The sequence below is a fragment of the Haplochromis burtoni genome, unplaced genomic scaffold, assembly GCF_018398535.1.
Source record: "Haplochromis burtoni strain Fernald_Lab_line unplaced genomic scaffold, NCSU_Asbu1 Contig_1637, whole genome shotgun sequence".
In the NCBI taxonomy this organism is placed as follows: Eukaryota; Metazoa; Chordata; class Actinopteri; order Cichliformes; family Cichlidae; genus Haplochromis; species Haplochromis burtoni.
In genome coordinates, this window is record NW_024583998.1 from 16,191 (window position 1) to 23,457 (window position 7,267).

The 7,267-nt window shown below is 40.1% G+C and overlaps 1 protein-coding gene and 1 long non-coding RNA gene across 2 annotated transcripts in view; both read right to left on the bottom strand.

Moving 5' to 3' along the window:
- Nucleotides 1-7,267, bottom strand: part of LOC106632800 (protein mono-ADP-ribosyltransferase PARP9-like) — a 15,718-nt gene that overhangs the window by 6,469 nt on the left and 1,982 nt on the right. The window lies entirely within an intron of this gene.
- Nucleotides 5,910-7,261, bottom strand: LOC102312531. The gene is made up of 4 exons (XR_006053691.1): nucleotides 6,842-7,261; nucleotides 6,603-6,720; nucleotides 6,444-6,520; nucleotides 5,910-6,179 (listed from the first exon to the last, which is right to left on the bottom strand). It is a non-coding gene; the product is annotated as an uncharacterized LOC102312531 (long non-coding RNA).

Below are 7,267 nucleotides of genomic sequence, written 5' to 3' on the forward strand. Positions count from 1 at the left end.
GCTTCCCCTTTGCCTGGATGATCTAGTCATTCTCACATTTGCAGATGACTTTGCTTTGTCTTCAGCATCCTTAATGTCACCATACAAAGGATCTGCAGCTATTTTTGCTTGTCTGTTTATGAATCTAACCAGATCTGAGAACTTTGCTCTCCTTCCACTTGTTTCTTGAATGTCAAAGGCAGAGACTCTCCACATTTCTCTCATTTTGTATGGCAGTTTAGAGACAATAACTCTGAGGTTCGTGGGGATCTCCATCTCTTGCAGTTGACTGATGTCTTGCATTGCATTGTTACAACCAGTGAGAAACAGTGAATAGCTATGAAGAGCCTTTGCATCATCTGTTTTGATTTGTGGCCAATTGAATGCTCTGTTCATGTAGGCAGTTGCAATTCTCAGTTCATTACCATAATGACAAAACAGCAACTTCCTTGCCTCACTGTAGCCTTGTTGAGGATTCATGTGCTGACAACTTCTTACCAAATCTCTGGGCTCACCTCTGGTGAACTGTTCAAGGTAATATAACCTGTCACTGTCACTGTCAGTTTTATCATGAATTGTATGGTCAAAGGCTCTTGTAAATGGTATGAACTCAAGTGGATCACCACTAAAAATGGGAATGTCTCTTTGAGGCAAATGTGACAGTCTATGTTGTTTGACTAACATCTCAGTGATATCATTTTGTTTCAACATGACTTCACATAGATTCATTGGAATAACCCTGGCATCAGTTTGGTGCAAGTCATCTTCTTGTTTTACACTGTGACTGTTTACCTTTGAATGCCCATCATGTTCACCTTGTACCTTTGGCTCTTGGAAGCTGAAGTGCTTAACAGCCGATTCACACTGTTCCACATCATTTTTACAGCTGTCATATTCACAGTCCTCTAACACTTTTATTTTGGCTGTAGAAGCAGCAATAGCTGTCTCGATCTCAAGCTGTTCTCTTCTTGCTTTTAACTTACATTCTTCAATGTCCAAGGCTTGTCTCTGTTTCAAGGATGCGGCTCGTGCGAGCAGAGCAGCGCGCTCTGCTTCTTCTTTCTGCCGTACAGATGATACCAAAGAAGCTCTGGACGATCTTGATGAGCGGCTACTGACTGAGCTTCTTCCAACGCTGGTACCTGATTTCTTTGCAGTTGGTCTAGCAGTCACTGACACGCTGTCATCTGGGCTCACGTCGTCTTGATGCTGATGTCTTGTTACGATGATCCATTTCTCAACTTCGGTCATAAACGCACTGAACTGCTCCTTTTTTGGATTGAACCAGAGCATCTGGTCCACATTCCTTTCATCTTCTGGCAACAGTGACAGTACATCATCATTTGCCTGTAAGAATTCTTCATGCAGCTTTGAAAAGTTGCTTAAACGTTCATCAACAATGTCAAGGCTTTCATTCTCTTTCATCAGTCCGCTAATTTTATTCATTTTTGAAGTTAATTGTGACAGCTTGGACCTTCTTGCGTTTATGTGCCTGCCGAGCTGTTCTTCCAAACCTCTTTCGGTGTACTTCTGCGCCCTCTTATGGCCAGTCCCGCTACTGCAGCTCTGCGCCCTGGGCCTGCAACCTTGCGGGTCTTTATCTGCCATCTCTGCTCCTTTTACACAACTTCTTATTCAACAAGTGTTCATGAAACAAAATGGTCTATGACACAAAGCTGAGGCTTTCGTAGTTAGTGTCATCTTCTTAAGACCAAAAACACTGTCACTGACTTATTTGTGAGAAGTTGAGAATCGCAATTGTTCAGTTTTAACACGACTTGTAGCTTAGCAGCATATCATAGTCCAAAACTTTATCCATGAAAGTTTATTTCTTCTTTTCTTAGATTCTTCATGCATACAGCTCTGTGCACTTAACTGACTTGCTGTATCAAACTTTGCACGATCTCATAGCGATGCAGTCGTCTTGCTCGGGAGCATGATGGTTTTACTTAATGTAATGGCTATCTTTGTTTCTTCTTGGAGTTCTCTAATTTTCTTATATCTAAAATAAGAGTCTGGATGGACAAGAGGCTGTTTTACGCGTCGGTTTGTGCAACGACGGTAAAACCATCGTGTCGCTCCGCCATTCGCTTGCTTTATTTTTTACAAACCTTTCACAACAAAAGCACCATATCCTTTTCAGGTCTTTCAAAATAAAACATGTAATAACTATAAATGGCGCTAACAATCACAAACACAAAGAACTTGTGCAGCCTGATATCAGCCCTAATATATGAGTGTGTTTGCCCAAAGACTGAAACAGCATCAACATGACAGCTGTAAGAAATCTTCTCTCAGCCTTGTTTGGCAGAAGATCCCTGCAACAAAGATTGTAGCTGAAAGATGAGGTGTGTAAAGTTTGCTCTGTGGGAGGGTCGAGGCTGTTTTTAGACCTTTGATAGTTTCCAATCCAGTTCTGACAGACAGGAATAAAAACAACATCATTAAGATCAGATCATGGAGCTGTTTGCTGCCTTGTTTCTATCTTCACATTACAAGACTTTACTACAATAAAGATGCTGACATGTATCTGTAGCAACAACATCATTGAATCTAGAACAACTGGAGCCAAACCAGTGGCTCTGCTGGGATCACTGGTGAGCCAACACTTCCTTGTTGATGCAGATTTCAGGGCTTCCTTTTGCTCCTCCGTTATAACTGTTCTCTCTTCTCAACACATGATGACACAAAGGAATCAGCAGTGACAAAGATGATGCTGAAGAGAAGCACACACTTCACACATATAACAGACCAGTGCAGTTACACACACCTCTGCTCGACATCAGGCCTCAAACAAAGACACAAAACACTAACTTGACTCTAAACAGAAGAAACGAGCAGCTGTTTCTGTTCTGTGCTTATTTATATTTGACACACATGCTTCTCTTTGTGCAAACACACATCGCACTATAAGGGTAACCTCGCACACAATGATTGGACAGCACAGTGATGATGCTGGGAGATCCTATACGCAGCAACACAGAAACACTGAGAACTTTAAACATTGATTATATTGAGATCAGCAGCCGACCCAGTCTAGATAAAGGCCAGCAGCTGGGACCGCTGCTGCACCACAAACAGGTTTCAGTGTTTCCATGTGTGTGTGTGATGTCTTTACTTATACTGGTCAATAGACTTTAGTCAACACATCATTGAAAGGTGTTACACATGAAATAAAAACAGTGTTTGTTCCTCTGAAGCAGCTGCATTATAACCAATCTGCTCCTTTGTGGCCGTTTAAAACAGCCTTAATAAACAGCACACAGTGGTCCCGCTTTTCATCCGTCACTGCTTCGCTTTTTCGCTGAGTTTTTATTGCACAGTGCAGCATTGCATTCTGCAGCCTGATTGACAAATCTCCTCCGTGTCGTGTCTCCTGCGCTTGCCAAATTTATCACGTTTGGTTTTGATAACCATCACGTCCAATAGAAAAAACAGCACAAAAACACCCATAACTATGAGCTTCATTCGGAAATAGACACCTGCACCGCGAGGGAAAAGGCGCACGAAAGTGGCAGCCAGATGAAGACAAAACGCGGGTACGGCGAGGACGTCCTTTACGCCGCTGCTCTGCTCTCCACAGTAAATAGAGAAAGGAGACTCTCTCTTCAAACGCTAGCTCGACAGCTGCCATCTAGCAAAGATACCATCTGGCACAACTTCCTCCCACGCAGTACGAGTTATTGTAACTGACTGTAAAAAGTCAGCACAAGGAAAACAAACTCCACCTAAACTTGGTTCATATCTGACCCAGATGGACTGCAGGTCATAACTTCTTACCTGAAGTTCAGTTCACCTGACACTCGGACCAGCGGCCGCTTCGGGTCAGGGGCGGATCTAGAGAAATTTTCTTATGGGTGGCAAAATCAAAGCCTTTTTCCCCCAAACACATATGCAGGTGGTTACATATGGCTAAAATGATTCAAATGCAGTAAGTATGCACGTTTTTCATATAAATATAGTCTATAACTTAATTATTGTCTGTAGCCCACATGATTACACACTTTAGTTACATAAAACATGTGAGTTTTGATGTGTCGTGGAAAATTTAACAATAACCTGCAACACACCCAGTGAGCTTGATTTGAAGTGGGTTTAATAAACACATTGCAATGTGGAGAGAGCATCCCAGTGAAACACCAGGACCATCTCTGTGGCACCGCCCTTACATCTTATATACAGACACACAAAGAACATCCACAGACTCTCACATGTTGCCCCTCTCAGGGGGGCTATAGCTCCTCCCTCACAGAGAGAATTATGACCTTGTTTTCTGCTTGGCCGTCACCTAAAGAGTTACATCCCTGATAAGCAGAAGGAGTCTCACTATCTGTTTAACGTCTCCCATTACAACGGCCTCACTGTGGTAACTTTCCACATGCATGTAAACTAGTGACAGGAGTGCTCTTACTATGGTACAGTGAGAAAGTGATATTACTATAACTAATGTGATGTGATTAAGTATGTGATTAATACATGAGAAAGAAATCTGCCACCACAGATGTTATGTACGTTATAGCCTGTATAATAAATAAATATGTAGCCCAATAAGTATAAAGCTACACAACATGGGGCGCTTCATTTACAAGCACAAGTCTAACTTAAGTTTCCCCGTTGCCTTGTTTGGTATCTTTTCAGCTCAACTGAATTTAGTTGTTTTTCACTGACATACTGCATTAGTGTTACTATTAATATAACTATTACTGATCTGAAATCACACAAAGAACCTAAAATCCTAGTAGTATTTTTACTGTAAAAAAACACAGACATGTTGGGTAAATGTTTATAACTTGAAATGCAAATATAAATCGTACATTTTGTAAACATAAACAACTATTTATCTACAAATGCAGCCAATACACCTGCTGTTTTTTCATTTTCTACAACCATTTAAAAACATTACTAAAACTAAAATGAGAGAACAATCAGGTGTTGCAATAAGATGCTCCACAAATGATGTGTGCCAGTAAAAACAAGTTTGTCAAAGAAACTCAGTCAACACAGCACACCGGTTCTACTAGGACAAGTGCTCGATCACCTATGCACACAACACGAACACAGCGAAGTCACAACAACTAGAACATCACACTAAACGTCACATTCCACTAATTTTCGCTGGTGACATTTTCCTCTTCAAACACCAAACACCCAGTGATCATTTTGACATCAGCAGCCGTCTGCGTAATTCCGTCCATCTTTCGTCGCCTTTCGTCCGATTGACCTGACCAACGTCGAACTTTAGTAATCGTATCACTACAAGATGCATAAAGCATATCATCCTGAGTTGGGTCACTTGCACATTTCTGCACTACTACGTGTCCAGTTTCACCGATCTTACCTCGAAATTCAGAACCTGATCAGTCTAATACAGCAAACATAATTGTTAAAGTTCATAATATCATCCTGATGAGGCCACACATAGACAATATTCAGAACTCATATATCACACAAATAGTCTCTATTTCATCATTGTAAAATGTGTAAGATTAGCGATTAGACATATGTTACTTACTCACGGATATGTCATTAAAGCAGACTGACCAGGCAACAAACTTGATGACTAGGACCCTTCTGTGCGATGGGAAACTGAACATAAAGAAACGGTTAAATACTATAATCCTGATCTAACTCCACTGCAATGTACTGCACAGATATACAGACTAACAGTGCACCAGCATATAAAAATTAAGGGTCAGACACGTGAGAAAACGTCTTAAAGCTCCATCCTACTTAACGGCGATGACGAGTAGGAACGAGGATCGAACAAGGAGTGACGACAACTTGCGCAGGGAATAGGAGTACAAATGCAAAACTAATATACAGAAAAAGTTATACATACATGTTCGAATCAATCAAATCAACAAGGTTGTACCAAAGCCGACATAGTCAATAGTGCATTTTCAATAAAAATGAAAAGAGACATCAACAAGCTCTATTTACATTTGTGAAATACATAACCTGTAAATGTACACATACAAAATGTATAAAAACAATTTACATCTGTTCCTTAGTTTCTATCAATACAAATAAGAATTTACATGACATTATTCAACCGTATATAGATTTTACAAAATAAATACAAGTATTTCTTTTTCACAGAGAGCGCACTCCCATTCTGCAGCCTCTGCCGTCTGAAACAGCTCAGTATTCATCTGCAGGCGCTGTGTGTGAAACCACCTTGAACAGCTGTCACACTGGATCTGTGAATTTCAACAAACCAAAAATAAAGAAAATCTTTAATCACGTGGTTTAACATGAATATCTTTATTAATCTGCCATTAGTATGTAGTGCATATTTTTTTCCTTATCAAATATTCAAAATAACTAACACACCAAGCCAAAAAACATTACATGCAAGTTAAGGCTATATTTCCCCTCTTCCTCAAAACAAGAACCAAATAACAAAAGCAACTTTACACAATAGATTTTGTTAAATCATATCCCCAATTACAAATCCGTCTTACCCATTTGGTGATTGAAGGCCCTGGAAAAGGTGGTTTTGGAGTTGAGCACATGGCGCAATTGTTTTCTGCCTCGAACACTAGTACAAACATAGTAAAATTTGTTATTGACGATGAATATTTAAATCAAGTCATTTCTTTGTGCTGTAACACTTCACAAACCTGAGGCTCCCAGTATATTTAAAGCAATGGCTTCACGCTGCTGTGCCATTGCTTTAATTGTTGTTTTAAATGTCATTTCTGGTATGTTGGGAAATGACTCCATGAACGCCTTTGCCATCTATGTAAATAGCAAAATATTAAAAAATTATTTAGTCATATTCCTTTTCTATAGCAGACACAATTTTATAATGCACCATCAGCACAAAAATTATTTGAAACTCATGTCTTCGTTACTTTACCAAGATGACAATCACACCGCAGCTATTTGTGTCCTTCTGTACTGGGTGTTTCAAAACTCCTCCTTTTAACTTGACATCCACCCAGTCAGTCTTGTTGATCGCAGTACGCCTCATTTTGAAGAACTCCCTGTGAAAGGGTTATACTGTCATGTCCAGGCAGGAAAAGTTAAGAAAATGCAGACTCACGGAAACAAAATTCTGAACTTAAGTACAGCTTTAATGCTGGACGGCAAACAGAAAAATGTTCTGAACTAGAATACAAAATCCGCCCGCTCGGCACGCTGCCAGACAGGCAGGTCATTACCTTATTTTGAATGTTCAATGTCAGCACACACAGTTTGAAAAAAACTCTACTATAAAACATTTTGGAATAACATGTGGCTTAATTTTATGCCACATTCTTTATTTATGGGAAACAAAGACGGT